The sequence below is a fragment of the Rhinopithecus bieti genome, unplaced genomic scaffold, assembly GCF_001698545.2.
Source record: "Rhinopithecus bieti isolate Rb0 unplaced genomic scaffold, ASM169854v2 scaffold_22670, whole genome shotgun sequence".
In the NCBI taxonomy this organism is placed as follows: Eukaryota; Metazoa; Chordata; class Mammalia; order Primates; family Cercopithecidae; genus Rhinopithecus; species Rhinopithecus bieti.
This window is the reverse complement of record NW_016810753.1, coordinates 540,677-565,080: the sequence shown is the minus strand read 5'-3', so window position 1 is coordinate 565,080 and position 24,404 is coordinate 540,677. Positions and strand designations below refer to the sequence as shown.

At 38.0% G+C, this 24,404-nt stretch overlaps 1 protein-coding gene across 4 annotated transcripts in view; it reads left to right on the top strand.

The window, feature by feature from the left end:
* Positions 1 to 440: 440 nt before the first annotated feature.
* CTNNB1 (catenin beta 1) overlaps positions 441 to 24,404 on the top strand; it is a 41,406-nt gene continuing 17,442 nt past the window's right edge. For 3 of the 4 annotated variants that reach the window (XM_017892688.1, XM_017892691.1, XM_017892689.1), the window contains exon 1: positions 441 to 660. The gene's annotated coding sequence lies outside the window, so the exon portion shown is untranslated. Of the gene's footprint in view, positions 661 to 1,108; positions 1,371 to 24,404 lie in introns of those variants that run through there. The other variant, XM_017892690.1, reaches the window with a different exon arrangement.

The window sequence follows — 24,404 nt, the reverse complement described above, 5'->3', positions numbered from 1 at the left end:
CCAGGACCTGTCCCGTCCACCCCGCGCGGTCCCCCAAGACCAGGGCCGAGGTGCCAACTTCCGCAGGCCGCGAGAAAGCCGCGCCGAGTCCTGCGGCTGTTTTCCGGGTTCGGGAAACGCGGGGGGCGGGCGTGTCGGGCTTGGGACAGGGGAGGATACCGGGGCCACGTTCCCCAACCCAGGCCGCAGGGGCCCGGCCTCCCCGATGCAGACCACGGCGCCCTCAAGGGTTGCCCTCAGGTGCCGCGCGGCGGGCAACCTCCAGCCGTCACCCCAGGGAGCGTCCGTGGCGTGCCCAGACACCCCGCCCCGGCCCGGGGCGCTCAGACGGCGGCTGACTGCTGGGCGGCGCGGGGACTACTTTCCACCGCCCTCTCGCGCCCCGCCCCTTGTCCTCGCGCGGCGGAACGCTCCGCGCTTCGCGCTGCGCCGGCGGCGGCAGGATACAGCAGCTTTTGCGCGACTTATAAGAGCTCCTTGTGCGGCGCCATTTTAAGCCTCTTGGTCTGTGGCAGCCGTGTTGGCCCGGCCCCGGGAGCGGAGAGCGAGGGGAGGCGGAGACGGAGGAAGGTCCGAGGAGCAGCTTCGGTCCTCGCCGAGCCGCCACCGCAGGTCGAGGACGGTCGGACTCCCGCGACGGGAGGAGCCTGTTCCCCTGAGGTGCTTGGGCGCTCCTTTCCTTATCCTTCCGGGGCTGCTCCAGCTTCCTCTTGGAGCCAAACTTCGTCGCAGGCGCGCGGTCCGGGCGGCGGGCTGTGAGCCGGCTGGGCGCAGCCAGGAGGCCTAGAGAGTTGAGAGCGGGGGGCTCAGGTAGAGGAACGTGGGGGCGGGCCGCGCCCACGGGGCGCGGAGGGCGGACGGCTGAGGACCGGGTTCCTAAGTCGGCTGCCTCTCGGGGGCCCCCGGGGGCATCGCTTGCGGGAGGGGTGCCGCGGGGGCGCGTCCGGGAGCCCGGATGGTCGGCGGGGTGGGGTGGGGGTTCTGTGTTTCCGTCCGGGGCTCTGGCCTTGGCCGAGTTGGGAGGGACCCTGTGCCTTGGGATGCGCTGGGGCGGGTGGGGGCGGGTGGGAGGGGGGCTCCGCCTCTCAGCTCATCATGCGGCGAGTTGGGGTTCGGGCGCTGAGGCAGGGACACCACCCTAGGTCCCATCAGTCCTGGGGATCGGACCAGTGGACTTTCTCAAGATTTTTTCTTTCGTTCTTAAGAATAGAAATGTTGTTTTTTTTTTTAATACCCTGGCTATGTGAGTTTGAATCGAAGCAACTTTAAACGTTAGAGTAACTAAACTCAGTGCAGCCGGTGCGATGCGTCAGTAGGGTGTGCACATGAAAAATCCATGTCTTGCACCTACATTTTAGTGTACTGTGCAGGTGAGTAAAAGCAGTGGGTAATGTACTGAGAGTCTTATGGATTTATGGTAGTGGGCATGAGACCCTGGTGAAATAAGAGGGTGGAGGAAGGCGAAGGTGATGGCTTACAGTTTTTTACCAAGTGAACTGCAGGATTCAGCCTCCGACTCAGAACGCTTCGAGAATTTTGTTCGTAGAAATAATTTAAATTTATTCAAATAGTTTGATGGCAGCTAAAATTGGGTTTTAGAGGATGTTGTTTTTTCAGCGGAGTGAATTTTCCCTTCGCTCCAAAACTGGCCAAATGGAGTTCAAGCACTGCAACTTCTTTGAGTGTTTTGTCTGAAGAGAGGACTTTGAACCGAGACTTTTCGAAGTTAAGTTCCTATAGCCCGCTTCTGAATCTGCCAAGCTTGAAAGCTTTGGCAGTTGGGTGTAGTTGTTGCCTTACGTTCTCTTCGCTTTTGGAGGGAGCATTGTCTCATACTTTGTATCTTCCAGACATCTGTGGTCTTCCCCCGTCCCCGGCCCCCCACCCCTCGAGTTTGTGAGTGGTGAATGAAGAGAGACTAGGCTGCTGGTATGCAGAGGTCGGCAAAAGGAAATCGAGGAGTGGTTTTAGTGAAATGGGAGCTTTGTATCTTGAATAATGGTGGCTTAGGCTAGACATCAACTTAAAGAGACGGCAGCATTTCCTTTCATAAAGTCTAGGCTAATGTTTTTCAGATCGCTAAGTTGTAGTTTGTCTGGAATTTAGGTAGCCATTTCAGTATTTGTCACTTGGTGAACGAAGATTCAGTACCTTCAGATGTCTTCGTATTGACTTGTATTCATCCTAAGAAATATTAAATATAGCCTCAAGTGTTATTTATGTTGTACCGCTGGTTTATTCCCTGCTTAAATTATTAACATACATTTCTACTTTGGAGGCTTTTCGTTTGAACTAAGGCTGTGCGACATTTATTTTACTTTTATATTTAGATCTTTGAAAATTTCTGATTCAAAAAAAGTACCCTTCAGGGTTTGAGGATGTACTTTCACACCAGACAAAATGTGGCTAATTTGCGCCCAATATTCATTACTTTGACCTAACCTTTGTTCTGAAGGCCATGTACAAGGACAAGGCCCTGAGATTATTGCAACAGTAACTTGAAAAACTTTCAGAAGTCTATTCTGTAGGATTAAAGGAATGCTGAGACTATTCAAGTTTGAAGTCCTGGGGTGGGGAAAAGTAAAACCTGTGCTAGAAAGCTTAGTATAGCATGTAACTTTAGAGTCCTGTGGAGTCCTGAGTCTCCCACAGACCAGAACAGTCATTTAAAAGTTTTCGGGAAAACCGACTTAAAAAAAAAAAAAAAAAAGGTGGCTAATAAAAAAATGAAGCATTTAACAGTGTTCAGGTTTCAGAGTATTGAAGAGGGTTTTTAAAAACTGTTATCTGATTATTTCCTTTACTAGCATGATATAGAAAAGTGTATTTCCAATATTAAAATTTAGCAGACTGAGCTTACTGTTCCCGTTGATGACTGGAATAAAAATTGGCATAAGTGAAGGTCTGTATGCTTGTTTTCATACCACCACCACCAAGATAGGAAACGAGGAGGCAAGTTTCTTCAAGGGTATTTTGAAATATGTTAGCAAAACTCTTGCAGATACTCTTTTTTGTTATAGGATGAGGTGGGGAGAGGCGCATGCTAAGTGTTTTTGAAACTAGGGATGTAGAGAATTAAAAGTTTGATATAATTTTTTTGTAGTTATAAGTAGCAGTGAAATTAAGTCTCTTGCAATAGACTATGTAAGTATATTTAGCCAAATGAAACTTCAGTGTTATTGAAATGAAATAATACATCTGTCCTGTTACAAGATTATTTTTATTTCTCTTGTGGTTTCCTAGCTGCTGATAATCAATAATTGTAGATGAGTAGGTGGTAAGTTTTAAGTTTGTACTTTGAGCTTAGTCGGAAGCATGCTTGACTGCCAACCCATGGCACAAAGGATGAAGGCTTTTAGAACTGGACAAACTTCTAACAAAAGGTATTTGCAACTCTTTTGTAGTGTGTCATGTTGATTTGTGACATTGTTTTTGAAAATACTGTGTTAACTTAGTTTTCTTGTAGCCCTCTTTTTATTGAAACTGTGGTATCTATTGTTGAAACTGCTTGACTGAGAACATTTTTATACCGTAAAAGTAAATACTAAACATAGCCCAGGAGCTGCTTCTGGTTTGTCCATCGTATGTAGCCATTGCCTCCTTGTACCCTCATTGAGAAGATACTGATTTGCAGATTCAGTTGTCCTTCTTTAACAGACTATGTAATATTGCAATTGTGATTGTGATAGGTAAGTGGGCCAATCGGTTAAAATAAATACATACTTCTCAGGTTTCACAAAAGGAAAACAATATGATTTGTGTTGATTGAAATGAGTAGGAGTTAACTTCTATAGTTTTTCATCACTTAAACTCGGGGAAAGTTCTTTATTTCCTCTGTTTACTTAAGAATGCTGCTTTTGTGTTTCATGCAAGACTGAGCTTGACTCAGTTTGAAACCTAGGCTCATCTGTTGAGGCCTGAACCCTGCTGTCCTTGAGGTATGCATATAATTTGCTTCCTCCCTAAGGAAAAGAAGCTCTTGAAAGATAAAGTCAATCACATTAGGAACCCATTTTAGGGTTTAGCCACTTTTTTTTTTTTTTTTTAAACTTAGGGGCATCTCTTCTGTTAAGAGACATTCCCCAATCTCAAAGTTTCCCTCAACTTTGTGAGTAGTGTTGGAGCATGTTTTCATTGCATGCTTGGGTCATGTTGAGTGCCCTCCAGTGGATATAGTGTAATGCTTGTGATTTTTTTTTTTAATTCCAAACAAGTTTATGTGGAATACATTTATGAATAGTTCTGATGAGGGAGAATCACCTAAGAAACCTTTGATTTCTGAAATCATACTACTTCTAATTAAAATACAGGCTTGAGAAAATGTCTTCTCAGCCAATATTTGCAGTAAAAAAGTTGGGAGGTTTTTTAAGGTCACTTTGAATAGGCAGTTCTGCTTAAATATATCGTAATGATAAACCAGAATCTCATTATAGTACTTTAGGAAGTAAAAGATCATAATGTTTAGCTGTATTGATGAATTACAGCAACTGAAATTCTCAGAAAAAAATAATGAAGATGTGAATTGTCAGTTTGTCTAAAATCAGTCACAGAGTAAAACGTAAGTGCTCAACTTGATTATATTAGGAAATAGAAATGAAGGCAATTCAGTGTATGTGACCTAAAATAAAATGCCCTTAGTTACCATAGGGTTGGTCTCATTTGTACGTAGTGGTGGGCCATGTTGAATTGTAAGTGTTTTGCCCTTTTAATTTTTTCTTAAAGAGCTTTCTCTAGCCTCCTATGTTAAAGTTCATGGTTTTTCTGTTAGTAATATTATTTTCTGAAAATCCATGTTTCAGATCAATCTAATTAGCAACATGAATGAAGCTTATTCTAAATTAGCTTTTGGAAGTTAAACGGTCAGCATATGGAAATATTTCAGTGTTTAGATTAAAAAATTTTTTTTTTCAGAATATGTTGCTAGAATGAAAATGTTAGCATAGGGAGGGAAAATGACAGTTATCAATGATTGCTTTACTTTGCCTATGGAATTCAGTGTCATTTTGTGGAAACTGGTATATGATTTTTTTTTTTTTACTACTTAAGAAATGTATTATTGCTATATTTAGGGTTTTTTTTTTTAAGGCAAGAATGCTTAAAGTGTTTTATATGAATGATTATTTCAGGGTGGATTAAATATTCCTCCATCAGGGACAATACTTGTAAATTAGTGATTTCCAAGTTGGTGCTTAGTATTTCCAGCATTTACTGTCTATAAGCTTCTCTTCTGATTTTTCAAGAGTTTTCTGAGAAAATGAGAGTAGGCTTCAAAGTTCTTTGAAAAATTATGTACATACAACTTACTGAAAAAAATGGCTACTGGGGACTTAAGTTTTCTCCTGAAATGGGTTACTTGCCTTCATTAATGTAGCATACTACAATTTGATGTTCAAGATATGTTACTAAGAATAAGATCATTTTCACAAGCCTTATATAGGATTGGTCTTACTACATTATAGTGGGAATGGCTACTCAAATGTCTCCAGGGCCAGTTAGGTATTGGGTAAATGGGACCATGTGGACTATTACAAATTGAAGTGCACATGAAGCAGCCAGTCATAATATGCAGCTCCAGCCATTGTGTGGGAATATAGTTTATGTTGCCAGATCATCTGATTTCTTTCCCCTAAGTGGGAAATCCAGATAAATGTACATCTCTTGATTTTCAAGTGTCGGTGAACAAAATTCGTATTTTAAGATGCTGTATTCAGCACAAATTAAATACACTTATTTGCTGAATACTGCCAGTTTGTCCCTCTGCGGTAGTCCCATTTGAAGTACAATGTTTTCATGATGATGATTCTGTGAAATAACTGGTTCTGTGAATGTACATAATTGAGCAGATAACATTGTTAAATTATTAGGTTTGTATTTATTTGGGCACTTGGGAAATGCCTTGTGTGAATTGATTATAGATTAGGAACTTAAAAAGCAGGATTCATATTATTGACTTACTGTGAAAACTAGGAAACCAACATTTTTAAAGTTAGGAATTAAGATGGCCAGGTTCAAGAATAAGGGGAGAAGTAACTTTCTCATTACTTGGCCATCTTAAATAGAGTTCTTTAAGTGTGTTTTTAAGAGGTCTCAAAACTTAATGTGAAGGCACTTAAAATGCTGGACAAATTCTGTGTATACAACTCACATCAGCCCTAAATTTTACTGGTCTTTAAATCATGTCCTTTTTACCAGAAGTTTGCATTTCTAAGCTAAATTATTACTGTTAGACTACATCCAAAACTTAAAAAACAGTTTAGGTAATTAAAAATTAATTGAATATGTTTTACTTCAATTAATGGCTTATGGCTTTTTGGTCAGTTTATGTAGGCAGTTAAATCGATTTTGGTTAAATCTTTTGCTGCTAACAAGGTATTTCCAGAATTTCAGAAGTGGGGTAGCCGGGTGCGGTGACTCACGCCTGTAATCGCAGCAGTTTGGGTGGCTGGGGAGGGTGGATCACCTGAGGTCAGAAGCCCAAGATCAGCCTGGCCGACGTGGTGAAACCCTGTCTCTACTGAAAATACAAAAATTAGCAGGGCATGGTGGCAGGTGCCTGTGATCCCAGCTACTTGGAAGACTGAAGCATGAGAATTGCTTGAACCCGGGAAGCAGAGGTTGCAGTGAGCTGAGATCACACCACTGCACTCCAGCCGGGCCAACAGAGCGAGACTCTGTCTCAAGAAAGAAAAGTAGGGTGTTTAGTCTTCAAACTCCGTGTTTAAGTGACTGGACTGAAAACGTAAATCATAGGCCGGCGTTGGTTTAGAAAGTATCATCTGAAAATAATGCTATAGTCTGCAGTTATTTTTATTATGATATGATGGTGTAAAATACAAGCAGATCAGTGGACCTTTTATGAAATATTAATCCTAGAGGCGTCTCACCCCCTGGTCTATCCCACAATCTCCATGAGACTCTTCGTAGAACCACTGTAAAGTTTCTTTTGTAATATCCCAGAAGTTTCCTACCTCTGGTATCTTTTGAACTTGTTCATAAGGCTTCCCCCGCTCCCCTGCCCTATGATGGTTTGAAGAGTGTGAACATCTGAATGATGCTGGGGTGAAACTGCTTCATAAGACTTCCATTTTCTCCCCTATTTATTTCCATCTTTTTATTTCCATCTTTTAATTTTTTCATTAATATCCCCACGGTTTTACCTCTGTTTTAGTAATTCACATATTGCTGGACTAGTTCTTTTTAACTGACCTGTAACAGATATGTTAAACCGTTTAAAACTTGGGGGGTATTTTTAACCTACTTTAAGTTAATTTCAAGTTAGTCTACATGGCATATAAACCTTATGATTAGTAAATCTTAAATGCTGGTAGCTGAGTTGGAAGCCAAAGATGTACAAAAAATCTGAAGGGTTTGGTTTAGTTTGATAAACCTCTCTTACAGGGTTTTGTAATAGTAGCAATATATATATGTGCATATATATAGCATACGTTATTGGACGTCCATATAAAAATGTGTAAGAAGTTAAATTTACTGCAAAATGTCTTGGGAGTGCAATTTGAAGATGATCTTAAGTGGTGATAGTAATTTGCTACACTGAGGGATAGTTGTTGCAAACTGCTCCCAATTTTCCTTTACTGTGAAGTAAACGAAACAGCTGTAATAGGGATTACTTACTGTACTCTTTCTTTTTTTAAGTATAATTAAGTGGTTTTGGGGTAAGGGTATAGGGAGTGAGTGTCTTTGAAGTTTGGCATATACTAGATGAATGCCACATGTATAAGGGAGGAACAAGGGATTCTTGGAAATATTTTTCAATCCAAGTAACTTTGGAGGCTTCCAAGTGGAGTTCAATTCCCCTGTGTAGGAAAGTGCTGAGGTAGACCCTTAAATTCCTTTCTGAGCCTTTGAATGTCCTCAAACTTCGCTTATACTTTATAGTTCGTTTAGATACAAAAGTTACAAACTAAATTCTCTTTAGGAAACATAATACGCTGACATAGCGCTCTTCAAATAGATTATAAATTTAGTGTATCAATTTTCTGGCATTTTGCGGAATTTTATTGTTTAGTTTTCAAGCCCAAGTGTTTTGTTACTTTGTATATTGTAGTTGTCCTGCATTGATCACTGTTTCCTGCTTTACTTGTGCTGTCATTTTTCCTGGGTCGTGATTCAGAGTGCCAACCATTCTGTTCCCCATAGAATAAGAAATAAGAGGCTAGAAAGTTCAGAGATGAGATATCTAGGAATGCCTGAAGATCAAGGGTCACCCTTGAGGCAGAGTAAATATGGTTAAAATGGTATTACTGATAAGTGGATGCTGGGAAATATTAAAATTTGATTTTTTAGAAGAATACTTATTTCTCATGCTTGAAGAGCACCCTCACTATATGCTAAAGGGCCTCAGGTTTTTCCTTATTGCAATTATGCTGCAGATTCTATTACATTTGTCTGAAAAGATCTAAGACAGAAGGGCCGTTTAATACCTTCCGTTTTCTCCTCAACTTCCCCTGTCTTCCCCATCAGGAGCTAAATAGGAACCCCTTCACCTTGTTACCATCAAACTTCGTCAATGGTCTGTCTTTACAATGAAGGAAGTAGTACTGCATTCTGGTCAGAGGCCAATCCTGAGGCATGCCTTTTCAAGGACTTGTTACTTTAGTTACACTGGCCCTTCTCTGTTAACTCTTATCCCCCAGACTCTAATCCTGTTGCTTTTTTTGGTCCCCATCTCCCACCTTTCATCATCTGAAATCCATTCATTGTTACTTCTGGAATTCAGTCGTTAGAAAATCCTTTATATTCTTAATCTGTTGTGAATGTTCGTTTCTTATTTCAGCTGTAACCTAGCCTTCTCCCCAAGAATGCTACTTCCCTTACAACTCTCTCAAGTGGTGAATTTTTCCCTTCTTGCACACCTTGTAACACTGAACTAAGAGATGTGTGGACTAAATGTCTGCTTTTTTTCCTCATTGTCTTGTCTTGACCTTTCTTTTCCAAAACTTCAAGCTTTGACTTTCATGTGATCAAATTATACCACCCATTGCCCGTCTTCATTTCAAGCACCTGCAGACCTTGTTGGGTCATTCACATCCTTCCTTGATCACTTTATTAGCTCTTGGCTCATTGTCACTCTCTCTTATTTCTGTCATAATTCTTGATGACATCACTATCCATGTAGAGCAGTACTGGTAAAGATGTGGTCTGGTAACTGTTTGTTACCTGTATTGAATTAAGATAAGGAGTTATGCCAGAATGTAAGTCACCTGTGTCACTAAGTTTACTGTTTAGCTTACTTTTTTTTGTAGCAAGATTTTGATGAAGGAAGCAGTATGTTGATTTACAGTCTGGTACAAACTTTGATATAGAAGATGCTTCCAATATCCTGGTCTCTTAGTTCCTTGATTTCTTCTCCTCCAGTAATCTTACTTTCTATCCTAACTCAACTACACATTCCCATTGTCATATTCTAGACTACTCTGTCTTTTATCAGTAACTGTGCTCCCTTCCCCCAATCTCATTTCAGGCATCCCACTTTCTAATTCCTCTAGTAAATATGTCAACTCCAACAGCCCATCAGTCCCATTGGGACCTACAGTTTATCCAAGCTTTTCCCTGTTCCTCACCCTCACTTCTATACAGCTGAAGTTTCATACTGAATTATAATCACTTTCTTGTATACACGTTCAACAGTCTTGTCCCTCCCTGGCTTCATGCCCAGTGGTCTCTTGTATCTATGACCATGTCCTTTATCTTCTCCTCTGTCACTGGAAGAACTGTAGCCTTCCAATATAAGGCCACCCAGTTCATTTGCACACCAGATTCCATCCCCTCTTGCTCTCAAGAATATTACTGTGGCATCTCTCGTTTCTTGTATCAATGGTTTTTCCTACCCTACTGGCCCTTTCCATGAGCAAACATGCTATTATCCCATTATAAAAAAAAATTTTTTTTCTCTCCATCTCTCCTTTCACTCTCCACCTCAGTCTCTGTTTCTCTTTCCAGCAAAATAACCTTGAAAAATTGCTTTATGCACTCCCCTTTTTCTTTTGAACCCCTACCAGTGACCACCACGTTATAAATTTGTAGTTGTCATCTCACTTAATCTGTTAGTATTTGGCACCATTGCTACAATTGCTTGAATGCCTTTTGGTTGGTTTCCAGGCCACCATGTCTATTAGCAGGTTTTCAAACCTCTTACTTCACTGGCATTTCCTTCTTTGTTTTTTCTGTTATCTTTCTGATCTCTATTGGAGTGGCTGAAGGTTTAGTCCTTGAATCTCTCCTTTTTTGTTGTGCGTATTTACTCCAGTCTCACAGCTTTATACAGATGGTATTTACATCTGTTGCTAATGATTTACAAATTGATATCCTTAAATTGATATCCAGCTACTTTTTGGTCAGCATTTTGGATGTCTAGGAAGCTTCTCAAACTTAATATATCTAAAACTGACCTCCCAGTTTTCCCCAAAGCTGCAGTCTTTTCTGAAATGCAATTCTGTCTTTCCAGTTACCTAGCTTAAAACCTTGCAGTTGTTGACTCATCTTTCTCTCATACCCCATATCTAAATTCTCTCTGCATACCTTGTCTGTTCTCCCTTCAAAATAAAGTCATATGTCATTTTATAATGGGGATACATTCTGAGAAATGCGTCATTAGGAGATAATCATGGTTGTGCGAACATCAGAGTATACATAGACAAACCTAGATGGTATAGCCTACGCACATCTAGGCATAGGGTGTGGCCAATTACTGTAATGAATACTTTAGGGAATTGTAACATAAAGGTAAGTATTTTTACCTAAACATATTGAAACACAGAAAAAAGTACGGTAAAAATATGATATCAAAAATAAAAAATGGTACACCTGTATAAGGCATTTATGATGAATGGAGCTTGCAGGACTAGACATTGGTCTGGGTGAGTCAGCGAGTGACGAGTGAGGGAATGTGAAAGACCCAGGACATTACTGTACACTACTGTAGACTTTATAAACACTATACACTTGGGCTACACTACATTTTTTAAAAGATTTTAAAAGACTTTTTTCAATAATAAACCTTAAATTACTGTCACTTTTTTACTTTGTGAATTCTTAATTTTTTAAACGTTTTGACTCTTGTAATAACACTTAGCTTAAAACACACATTGTACAGCTGTATAAAAAATTTTCTTTATATCTTTATAAACTTTTTTCTATTTTTAAAATTATTTTTCACCTGTTAGCTTTTTTGTTAAAAAACTCAGACATGAACACATTAGCCTAGACCTACAGAGGATCGGGATCATCAGTATCACTGTATTTCACCTCTGCATCTTGTCCTTCTGGAACGTCTTCAGAGGCAGTAAACAAATAGAACTGCCACCTCCCACGATAACAGTGCCTTCTGGAATACTTCTTGAAGGACCAACCTCTGGCTGTTTTATAGTTAACTTTTTTTTTTTAAAAAGAAGTAACAGAAGGAGTGCACTCTAAAATAATGATAAAAAGTATAGTAAGTCCATAAACCTGTAACACAGTCATTATCATTATCAAGTCTTGTATACTGGACATAACTGTATATGCTATACTTTTTTTTTTTTTTTTTTTCCGAGATGGCATCTCACCCTGTCACCCAGGCTGGAGTACAGTGGCGCTATCATAGTGCACTGTAACCTCAGACTCCTGGGCTCAAGTGATCCTCCTACCTCAGCCTCCCGGGTAGCTGGGACTACACCAGGCACCCCACCATGCCTGGCTAATTAAAACAAATTTTTTTTGTAGAGATAGGGTCTCACTCTGTTGCCAGGGCTGGCCTTGAATTCTGGCATCAAGTAATCCTCCCACTTTGGCCTCCCCAAAGTGCTAGTAGCGTCACCACAAACACCATGAGTAGAGCATTGTGCTGCAATGTTATGATGGCTACAACATCATTAGGTGATAGGAATTTTTCAGCTCCATTATAATCTTGTGAGACCACTGTTGTATGTGCAGTTCATCATAAACTGAAATGTCCTTATGTGATGCATGTCTGCATATCCAGAAATCTTAATCATTTTTCACTGAAGCCATGTCTTGCCATGCCATCTTTTGCCTGTATTATTATTATTCAGCTTTTATTTTAGATTCAGGGTGTACATGTGCAGGTTTGTTACAAGGGTATGTTGTATGATGCTGAAGTTTGGGGTACGGTTGAACCAGTCACCCAGGTAGTGAGCGTAGTACTCAATAGATAACTTTCCACCATTACTCCTCCATCCTTCCCTGTTTTTGTCCCTGTCTATTGTATCTTTATGTTCGTGTGTACCAAATGTTTAGCTCACTCTTATAAGTGAGAATATGTGGCATTTGATTTTCTGTTCCTGTGTTAATTTGCTTACAATAGTCTCCAGTTGCATCCACATTGCTACAAAGGACATGATTTTGTTCTTTTTTACAGGCTGCATCATATTCCATGTTGTATAGGTACCACATTTTTCTTTATCCAGTCAACCGTTCATGGGCATTTGGGTTGATTCTATCTTTGCTATTATGAATGGCTTTTGCCTATATTATTGGAAAGGCCTTCTAACTGGTGTCCCTGCTTACACCTTTTTCACCCTTAAATGTGTTTTCGACGTGGTCACCAGAGTAACCCTTTTTATAACGATAAATCATGTAACTTTTTGGTTCAGAAACTTCTGGGGGCTTACCATTTCATTCAGTAAAAGTTCAAGCTCCTGTATACTCACATCCTTCATCACCTGTTACTTTTCTCCTCTCACTCTTCAGCCTTGTTGTTTTTTTTTCAAACTGATGAAGCCTTCATGGCTGATGTCAGATATTTTGTCCATTGAGATCTTCCTTGTTGACTCAGTTGCACTTGGTCATATTATTTTCATTTATTTGGCATATCTAATCATAGTCTGAAAGTTTGTCTACTTATTTTTCCCTCTTTGAGGGTCCTTGCCCTGTTTTTGTATCCCTGATAGCTGGACAGTATCTGGAACTTACAGGTGTTCAGTAAAGTTTTGTTGAATGAATATTCTGGAATCACCCAACCTTTTTTTTCCCTCCAGTCATTTTTCTTCTCCCTTTCACTGCCTGAAAGATGTCCTTTGTATATGGTTCCACTTATCACTGTCATCCCAGTTTGTGATATACTATTCTAATGTATTATTATTAATACATTTCCAATGAACTTGCTCTTGCTTTGAGTTCACCACTGGACCTACATGTTGGCCAATCAAATGGATACTTTTAGTCTTGATGGACTCCTGCATTTGGCACATTTCTTACCTCTAGCACAGCACTGTCCAGTAATCCACACTTCCTGGGACAGTTGAAATGTTCAGTGTCTGTGCTGTTCAGTTGGTAGCAACCAGCTACACGTGCCTATTAAACACTTGAAATGTGGCTGTGTGGCTAGTGGCTATTGTGTTGGAGAGTGCAGTTTTAGAAACTGCTGTTTTTCTTACATGGCACTAGATTTAGTATCACAATCTAATTGTGCAAGCCCGATAGGTAGGAGTCATCTTTATTCCTCTTACTTAATTTTTCTCATCTACTATATGCAGTTCATCACATCAACAGAACCTGCTGTTTTTACCTCCTAAATATTTCTTTAGTCTAACTACTACTTGTTCCTAGTGCCACCCCCATCTATCAGCTGGAATATTGCTATAGCTGCTTTGCAGGTTTCCCTTCTTTCCTGTTCCCTTCTAGTTTTTTGAATTAGAGTCAGCATGAGCTTTTAAAAACTCAGGTAAGATTGCATTATTCACCTGCTAGAACCTTTCATGACTTTCAGTGTCACATAGAATAGAAAACACTTTTCTTACCAAAGGCTAGAGAGCTGTACGTGATCTGGCTATTTTTAACGTTTCATCGCACTCAACCTTTTCCTTTATAATCAAAGTACTCTGATCTCAAGGGTTCTTGAAAGATGATCATGTTCTTTAATGACTTTGGGTTTTTGCTTGTTATATTCTATTTCTAGAATGTTTCTTCTCTGTTCCTTACATGCTGTCCCTTTTACATCCTTCTTCAGGTCTCAGCTTACATGTTACCTTCAAGAAGCCTTTGACCACGCTAAATGGGACCTTCCTTCCACTTCTGCTGTGTAATCCCATTCCCTTCTCCCACTTGTTAATTAGTTACATGCTTTTTTTGTAATTGTTTATTTGGTTATCTGTCTCCCTCAAGAATGCAGGGACCATGTCTGCATTCTGCAGTAATCACTACTGCACACCCAGAATCTATTACAGATCCTGGCATGTAGCTGATGCATAAATATTTCATGAATGAAAGGCTATACATTGTATTTATGCTATTGGTATTGCTATGACCTGAAACTAAAAGGAGCTGTAGGAAAGATTTCTTATGGAACAAAAATATCCCTTTTGATTAATATCACAATCTCGTAAATTGAGAAAACAAAAAAAATATATACCAGTGGAGCACTCATGTATAGTTTGAGGTTATGACTCATTTATTGGTGTATTTTTGGACTCACAATAGAACAAAGATTAGGGAATATTCCTTAAAGCTCTGTATTGAAATAACGAAAAGCAGTCACATTTTGATAATAGAAGCTTCCTAGCTTACTCTTTCTGCAGTCTTCTTTTCCTAAATATAAGAGAGCCTCATAATTATGAGGCTTACTACTAGAGTAAGGCAGTCAAAGGCAGCAAAATGTCTTTCTGTTTTAAAGAATAACATAAACTTGATATGTATGGTGGGGGACAGAAGGTTTCAGAAGTTTAAGAATGTGTTGTGTTAACGAATAGATGATTCTCAAGCAGCTTATGCTAGGGTTACTCTGTTTAGTCAAGGGTTTTTTCTTCTTTAACTTGGGTTCATTTCCTAATGTCACACATGAAGTTTGGATCATATGGTTTGACTTTAGCTATAGTCCTTAGCTATGGGGAGCAGCATCAGCGACCTGTGACACATAAATTAAAAATACAATGCCAGGGCCCTTCCCCAGCCCCTCTGATAGAGAACCTGTTGGTCATCTGTATTTTTAGATGTTCCAGGTTAGTCTGATTAACACCCTTGGTTAAGAACCATTGGGAGGATCTGGTTGCGAGTTTAAGGGGGACCTTCAAGCCTGTAGGTCTTTATAGTTTAAAAAAAAAAAAAGATTTTAAAATCATGCAAATGTTGTGGCTGAATTCTGGTTTAGCACATACTGCTTTTAATGGCCTGAAATGTTTTTTCCAAATAAATTGTCTTGTTATAGCTTTCATGTGTGATTTGGTCCAGTTTCTTGTTTTTGAAGATACTTATGGGGAAAAAAACTTTGTAATTTCTCTTAGTAACATATTAACCCACTTAAAAACCCTTTCTGTTACAGGTCTTCACATTTAGGCTTAATGTGCTTAATTAAAATGTAAAAATACACCTGCCTTTGTTCTCTGTGAAAGTATTTAATAAATAAATGAGGGATTGGCAAAGTACTGCCCACTATCTGGTTTTATATGGCCTATGACCTAAGAATTGTTTTTAGATAGCTTAAAAAAAAAAAAAAAAACCCAAAAGGATAATATTTTGTGCTGTGAAAATTACATGAAATTCAAATTTCAGTTTCTGTGAATGAAGTTTTAATGGAACACAGCCATCCATGCTCATAAGTGTGCATATTATCTGGCTGTTTTCACTGCAATAGCAGAGTTGAGTAGTTGTGACAGAGTTTATGGCCCACAAAACCTAAAATATTTACTTCCTGATGCTTTACAGAAAAAGTTTCCTGAATGTTGTTCTAGCTATACATTATTCATAAATGAATCTTTCGTGGTTCTGAAGGCATTTAAGAAATCTCTTAGGTTATAAATTGGCCTGGTGTGGTGGCTCATGCCTGTAATCCCAGCACTTTGGGAGGCCGAGGTGGGTGGATCACGAGGTCAGGAGTTCAAGATCAGCCTGGCCAAGATGGTGAAACCCCGTCTCTACTAAAAATACAAAAAAAAAAATTAGCTGGGTGTGGTGGTGGTGGGCCTATAATCCCAGCTACTCGGGAGGTTGAGGCAGAGAATTGCTTAAACCCGCGAGGTGGAGGATGCAGTGAGGCAAGATCGTGCCACTGCTCTCCAGCCTGAGCGACAGAGTGAAACTCCATCTCAAAAAAAGAAAAAAAAAGAAAAAACTCTTAGGTTATAAATAATTGTTGTAAGCTCTCCAAGCCTCCATATTACATTTTGTGTGTTCTCCTTTTCACTTTTTGAGCATTTTATTTTTTATTAGCACATTCCGTTCATTAAGTATTTAAGAGCTTAATATATGCCAAAGCACTTTAGAAACAGTGAGAAACTTTCTAAATGTACAGTCTCAGCCCTCACAGAGTTCACTTCATTGGGCTCTTTAAAATTTCTTTTTTTTAAAAGGTCAACGTGCTGGTATAGTGAGGAAGGGAAACTCTTACAACAAGTGGAGTAGAGGAAGGTTATCATTATGGGATATAATTTGGAGGTCATTGAGTACCTGCCATTAATTCTGCCTGTAGTCTGAATGTAGAGATCAACATCTAGAAACTTTTTTGAAATAAAATCTTCAATTTCTTTGGCATATCTAGTACTATCTAGCTAGGCATATAGTCAAAGTATGGTGTATATTTCAAATATTAACAGTTTTTTTGGGCTGTAGTCACTGTTGAAAGGATATCGTTCTTTACTATTACATGTGATACCTGTATATAAAATTGGCTAATCCCTGTCTTTCATTTATCTGCAACACTGACTGTTACCAGTTGTCTCTCAACTTTGGTATGGGGGTGGCAATATGATTAGATTGAAAGGGTACATGACTGAGCCACAGGCAGACCTGGATTTGAATTTTAACTGAACGGTTTATTAGCTAGTCTTACATAAATACTGCTAAGCAGTTTTCTTGTGATACTTTGAGGAATGATGTCTTCTTTATGAGATTCAATGAGATAACATATTAGGCTCAGAACCGAAGTTGCTAGGAATTTAATTATGCTACCTTGTTAAGTATGTCAAAGGCAGAATTCAGTGTTTAGCTGATACCACAAGGCAGTAAGTATCCTAAAATTATGCTGTAAAAGATATAAAGATGCTGTAAGTGACTCAGAAGCCTGGTAACTTTGTAATGCAGTTGATTCTTAGAATACTGTCACTTTAACAAAATAGGAGCTAGGAATGGACAAATATTTATTAAATTACTAAAATAGAAAATTTGTTGATACATGTAAAGTGACATTTGCTTAAATATGGAAAAATTTGCAGTACTATTTCTTTGCTTTAGAAAACATTGGTTATCACTTTTTTTATTTTAGCAATTTGTTTTGCCTTGAGGCAAGATGGTTGACTGAGTGGTTGCCACATTTCTTTTTGTACAAGGTCCATTTCATAGGCCACCTAGCTTTTATGCTTAGAAACATTTCCTTAACGTTATATTTCAGTATTTGGCTAACCTATATAGGGTTCAATTATGTAGGCTAACCTTCTCGGACAAATATTTCTAATATACTTGGTTCTGCAGATGTATACAATCATATATGTAAAAAAGATGCCTTGCATACTTGATATATGTTACATTTTTTTTAATGTGTACCTTTTTCATTCTCTTTAATGACTGTATGGTATTCCACCATCCCCCTCCTCTCACCTGGACAACTGCAGTAATCTCCTAAATGGTCTTTCTGCTTTGCTGTTGCCCCTTAACTGTCTTTTTTCCCCTTTATAGCTGCTGGAGTGAATTTTAGAAAGTCTAAATCATACATCACATTGCTTCACTGGCTTCCCAGTACACTTTGGATTTTATTTTACATCCTTACTGATCTGATTCTTATCTCTGTCTCTTCATGGTTCCCTGCCTTCTAGTTACACTGGTGACCTTTCGATTAATGTGACCTTTACCACATTAAGCTCATTCCTTCCTTTTCACTTGTTCTCTGCCTGGAGTGTTCTGCCCCATCTTTACGTGGCCAGCTGCTGCTCCTCTGATGAAATGTCTCTTCCTCACAGGCCTTCCCTGACCACCCGCTAGAGTAGCATACCTTCTACCTTATAAACTTGTTTATTAGCATTTCTCACTCTAAATTTTCTTTTTTTAATTGCTTAATTCCCTAACAGTAGAATATAAGCTTCACTGTATTTATGACCTTGAGTCTCTTATTACTGTAATACCAGTAACATAAAGGGTGTTTAAAATTTGTTCAGTGGGTGAATATATATTCCATTTAATTGATAAATTATTATTATTCCATCCCCTGTGGATGGACATTTGAATAATTTCATCTTTTTCTCTATGAATGCTTCACTTGGCATGCTTCTGACAGTATTGCCACAGAATACATTTCTGTTATAAAAATTGAATTTTTAAGTCAAAGGGTAGTTACACTTATGTTTAATGGATAGTGCCAGCTTACTATCAAAAGTTTCTGCTAGTTTCACCATATCCTTATTGGCAGTAGATACTAATCAATCTTTTCAATCATTGCCAATCTGAGAAGCAAAAAGTGTAAATGGGTTTAAACATCCTTTGTATATATTCATTGCTCACTTTAGGTTTTTCCTTTGCAATGTTGTTTCTTGCTCTTTCCCTGCAGTATAATTCTTTCTTCTTTTTGACTTGTTCCCAGTTTTTCGTGTACTGTGGATATTAGCCTTTATGTTACACATGTTCTAGTATGTCATTTTTTGAATTACTTCAAACGTGATTTGTTGCTCAAATTTTAAAAACTACATACACACACAGATTATCTCATGTTTCCCTTTTTGGTTTCAATTTCAACTCATGCTTAATCAGTTCATCGATTGGGCATGGTTTTAGTCTTAATATATACCCATATTTTATCTCATTGTTCTATTTTTTACATGTAAATATTTGGTGAATATAATAAGGATGAAAAAATGATAGTTGGAGTGACAAGCCCATTTCTCCTAATACTTTTAATCAAGTAATCCACTAATTGAAATATTACCTTCTTCATTTATGAAATTACCACATTATATCTGGGTGTTTTTCTGCCTACTACAGTCTCTTACCCATTTCTTTCCTAATAATACAATACTTGAATTGCTGTGATTGTTGATTTATAATGTTATCTTAGTGATAACGTTATAAATGTGATGTAACTGGTTCCTTCTTATAGTTCTTCTTAAATCAAGAACAAGACATATCTTCCCATGTACTGTTGTATGTATTTCATTTTACTGTTATGAATGAAATCTCTGTCCTATTTGTGTATAGGAAAATAGTTTTAGTATGTCATTGTGGCCACTTTTATTAAAAATTCAGTTAAACTAAGAGTTGTTTTCTGTTCAGCCTTATCAGACTATAAAATCCACATAAAAGGGGTATAAAAATGTCTCAGGACACTGGGCTCAGATGATTCTCCCACCTCAGCCTCCCAAGTAGCTGGGACTACAGGGGCATGTGCCACCACACCCAGCCATTTTAAAAATAAGTTTAAAAAATGAAATTAGTATTTTTAGTAGAGACAGGGTTTCACCATGTTGCCCAGGCTGGTCTTGAACTCCTGGACTCAAGCAATCCATCTGCCTTGGCCTCCCAAAGTGTTGGGATTACAGGTGTGAGCCACCACACCTGGCTGAATTGCAGCTGTCTTTAATACTTTTTTCCATCCTATTCCCTTTGCTGCTCCCAGGCCTGCTGTATTGGTAGCCCACTATTAAGAAGCTAGTGTATATTCTTTGCATACTTTTACTTCATAAACTATATGAAGCATTGTTTTGTTTTTTAACTTAATTGGTATAAAATTATATTTTGGAAATTCAGTATGTTTTGTGAAAATTACTTAGAAAATGTGCCTGTGAGGTAAAGCCTATTCAGGATGTATCTTAAAGGAGATAGCTGTGCTTTAACATATTAGTCTTTTGGCTGCTTATGTTAATATAAGTTAGAGAAAACAATCTGCTTTTGTGATAATTTGTTCTTGGAGATATAGTGAAAGATTGTTTTAAAACATTGTCTTTTTTTTCCTCCCCGGAGTACCAGTACTATTTATTTTAGGATGTTACCGATCAAAGATGCTGTGTGGAGTTACTCATTGGTGACACTAACAATAAATCACACATGCAAAGGATGTTACCATAATCTAATGATTTTAAACAGTAAAATTATATTCTAAGACATCCAGTTGGCCTAAATGTGCTATATCAATGACTATTCAAGGGGCTTTTTATGTATAATATATACAAGTACTTCACAAAAATATAAAAGGATGACAGTGACATCAAAAATCTGGCAAGCCAAAAGGCTACATTATACGTAGCAAATAAATAAGCATATAAACTTATTGGAATTTAAAACCTTGTGGGATGGGTGGGTGATGGTATATATGTTAGATGTGTGAACGTATCTATTAAAAGTTGTGTCAGATAACAGCTGATACTGGCAAGCCCTTGGTAAGATGGCAACATGTTCAGTACGTTCTGTGAAAATTATGTCAGTTTATGATCTGTCAGTATTTTGGAGCTATGCATGAAAGGACTTAAAATTCTTACCCTTTAACTCAGTAATACTATTTCTAGAACTTCTGGTGATATAGGAAATTAAGAGAATTATTTATATGCAAGGTGTTTATTGCGGCATTGTTGGAATAATAGACAAAATGGGGAAGAACAAGCTAAGAATGGAGGAGGTAGCTTATAGTATAGACATACAATACAATCCAGATGATAATATTTTATAATAGTCTTCACAAGGGATTTTATATTTTTATTTTAAAAAATACATAGCAGTGAGAGTTTAATATCATTCCAAATATACCAAAATGTCATCATTTACTGTGTAGTGGAGTCATGATGGAGATGATAAATAAAAATACTAATTTATACTAGGCATATATTACTTTATGGCTGAGGAAGGAAGACAGTTATGAAGAAAAGAAGAGCTCATTCTGGAAACATACTAATTTTTCCCAGCCATAAAGAGATTCCATATTTCTTTTTTTTTCCATTTACCTTCTGTTTCCTACCTGACAAGATTTCATACTTCTAATAGCCATTTGTGTACCTATTTAAAGACAGTACCAAAGGCATACATTTTTGTGTTTGGAGGACGAAGGGTCGTGTGATGTTTCACGCGTATTGACCATTCTAGGATGACAAGACACCTCGAGAACACACACACACAGGCACACACACACACACACACCAAAGAAAGCTGTGAAAGAAGAAAGCAGAAAGGAACCTGGAGTGAGTTGTAACTTAAAATATTAGTGTTGCGTGAAATGTGCTAAAATAGGAAGAGTTGAGGAAACTGCATACATTTTCTAGATGGCAAAGTATTACTGGTGACGGTTAATGAAAATGCATATGCATGTATTTTTAGATTTGCAGATTTTACTATGAACTTTTTAAAAATCCTTGAAGATACATCAAAAGTTTATCTTGCTTATGAAATAGAGTAGCACTTTCTAACTTTAAAACAGGGAATAATTCTTTGGATCTTGATTATTGGAAAAGTGAACTATGAATTGCTAGTATAAAACTGTGATTTTAAAATGTATCTGCTTTATATTTTTATGTAGCATATTTACCCGTAGTTAATAATACTCAAACTTCCTGAAAACTAAGGTAATTAAGATAATTCTGTCCTGATGGGAAAACGAAAAATAACTTTAGTGTGAAATCTATTGTATATTATTTGTGGCAAGACTTCTCCCCTTGACTTTGACTGAAGACATTTATAGGGTAAAATCAGAAATAGCACGGTGAATTTTGAAGTATCCTTTATAAAGTTTGTAGTTGGAAAGAGTATTATGTTCATATTGCCAGAAAAATGCATGGATGCATTAGACTGCATGGAAAATACATGAGAAGTTGGCCAGCTCCCCCTTTGTCAAAACATCACTTGGTGGTGATAAAGCTGTCAGAAAACACAGCATTCTAATGTAGTCTGTAGTTTAATGATAACCTGTGTCTTGAAACATTTAGTGTAGTACTTATACAAACCTAGATGGCATAGTGTACTGCAGCATTGTTGCTCCTAGGTATAAAGCTGTATAGCATGTTACTGTAGGCAGTTGAAACAGTGGTATTTGTGTATCCTTTTTTTTTCCCCCTTTATTCTTTTAAGAGACAGGGTCTTGCTCTGTTGCCCAGGCTGGATGCAGTGGTGTGATCATAGCTTACTATAACCTTGAACTCTGATCCTCCTTGCCTCAGCCTCCCCAGTGTCTAGGACTATAGGCACATACTACCACACCTGGCTAATTTTTAAAATTTTTTTGTAGAGATGGAATTTTGCTGTGTTGTCCAGGCTGGTCTTGGAACCCTTGTGCTGCAGCAATCCACCCGCCTCCCGGAGTGTTAGAATTATAAGCCACTTCGCCTGGCTTGTTTACCTAAACATAGAAAAGATCCAGTAAAAACACAGAATTATAATCTTATGGGGCCACTGTAGCGTATGTAGTCCATCTTGACTGAAATGTCATTATGCAGTGCATGATTGTACTTCATAATTTTTAAGCCCTCCTCCCTCTTGATTGGTACTTAGTGGATTTTGTCATTTTTGTTTCTTCATAATTCTTTCTGAAATGCCTACTAGTTGGACCTTTGATCTCCTGAATGGATCGTGATTTCTTCTTTTGTATTTTTTGTCTTTGTCATTTTTTTGTACTCTAGGAAGTTTTCTCAATTTTAGTTTCTATTCAACTTTTTGTTTTTATTTTTTCTCTCCAGTCTTTTACGGAGATACTAAATTGAAGTGTTCTGTTTCTCTCTCCACCCTACCGCTAGTTTTAAATTTTATCTCAGTTTCTATGGAGTCAGTTTTTTTGTTGGTTTAAAAAAAATTTTCCTGAAGTGATTGGTAAGTTTTGGCTAATTGGGAGCACTAGAATTGGGCCCTTAATGGTTGGCAGGGTGTGGTGGAGGAGAGCCAGTCCTTAGCTTGTAAGGCTCAGGCCAGAAAAAGAAAGAGGAAGGCTTTCCTTTTCCTTTCTGGAGCAGTGTTCTGCCCTAGTTCTTGCTGGGCAGTCTATTTGATTTCTTTAGTGGTTAATGCTCAGATTTTTGGCATATTTGGATCTGCCTCCAGAGCAGGTACAAGGTGAGTGAGTCTATGCTGTTACCTAATTAGATCCCCATTTCTACTCTTTGTTTTTACTTCTCTAACTGCCGATAGATCTTTACCCTCCTTCACCTCATAGGGTTGCGGTGAAGAGCAAGATGAATTTTTATTTATGTTGCATAAATTTTAAAAGCTAAAAAATATATATGTAATGTTGGGAAGTCCTAGTGTACAAATGGCTGTTGTAAATTTGGAACATGAATATGTTTTTTTCCATTAGAAAAATGAAATCGTTATAAATTGCGGTCAAGTTACTAGGTCAGCCCACACAGAGTTTACCCAGTAATATGCGTAAATGTTTTGCCTTTGCATCAACAACAAAGAAAAACAGTACTATAAAAAAAATGTTCCTGGAAGCCAGATGTATCAAAGCACTTCTTAAATAGCTATATAGTCTATAGACATGACCAGTTGGTTTCTGAGTCTCTTGACATTGGCCAAAGGAGAAGCTCAGTGTAGAACATGTTTTGAGTCTCCTTTTGCAGAAATACGTTGGAGGCTGGAGTGGGGAACCAATTTTTCAGAAAGGTGGTGAAGTAGTTAAATAACCACTCTTTTAAAGACAGTCAAAAGGTAGAAACTAAGGCCAGGCGTTGGCTTACATCTGAGATGGTAAAATCACTTGAACCTGGAAGGCGGAGGTTGCAGTGAGCTGAGTGTGCACCTCTGCACTCCAGCCTGGTTTGGCAATAGACTGAAACTCTTGTCTCGAAAGAAAACATAGTTCACACTTAAATATTTAATCCATATCTTTCCATACCCAATATGTTATTTATAGTTCCAGATGAACTTGTTTGGCACAGATTTTGTAATAAAGGAAATTTTGTTATTAGAAATACCTAGAGGCCATGAATTGTTCAAATTTGCAGGTAGTTCCCTGTGTGATGCAGTGTTTTTTTCTGAATATTGCACAATAAAGCCAAATACAGACATAAATGAGATGCTAAGATTTGTATATGATACTAATTTTTAAAATATTGATCAAAATAATATGTATCCATATTGGTAATATTTGTATTTATAATAAATCATTGCTATAAATTTGAACTTAGAAAAAAGGTGCTTTTGTGTTGTAGACTTTCATTTGAAAAGTAATTTTTCTTTGTACTAAAAAATCTAAAATTCGCTATTCTGACACCAAAATTTGCTTTATGAAAATAATTTTGATGGCACTGTATTATATCAGAAAACAACTAACTTGTTAATGAAAATGTGGAGTTTTTAAAATCCCATGTACCTCTGTTATCCAAAGAGGATCTGTGAATTTTTTCATGAAAGGTTAAAAAAACGAGAGACCTTTTGGAATTCAGAGAGCAGCTCATTTTTGAATAGTGTTTTCCCCTCCCTGGCTTTTATTATTACAACTCTTTGCTTTCTCATCACCATCCTGATTATCTGTAATTTATATTTCTACTATTAATAAA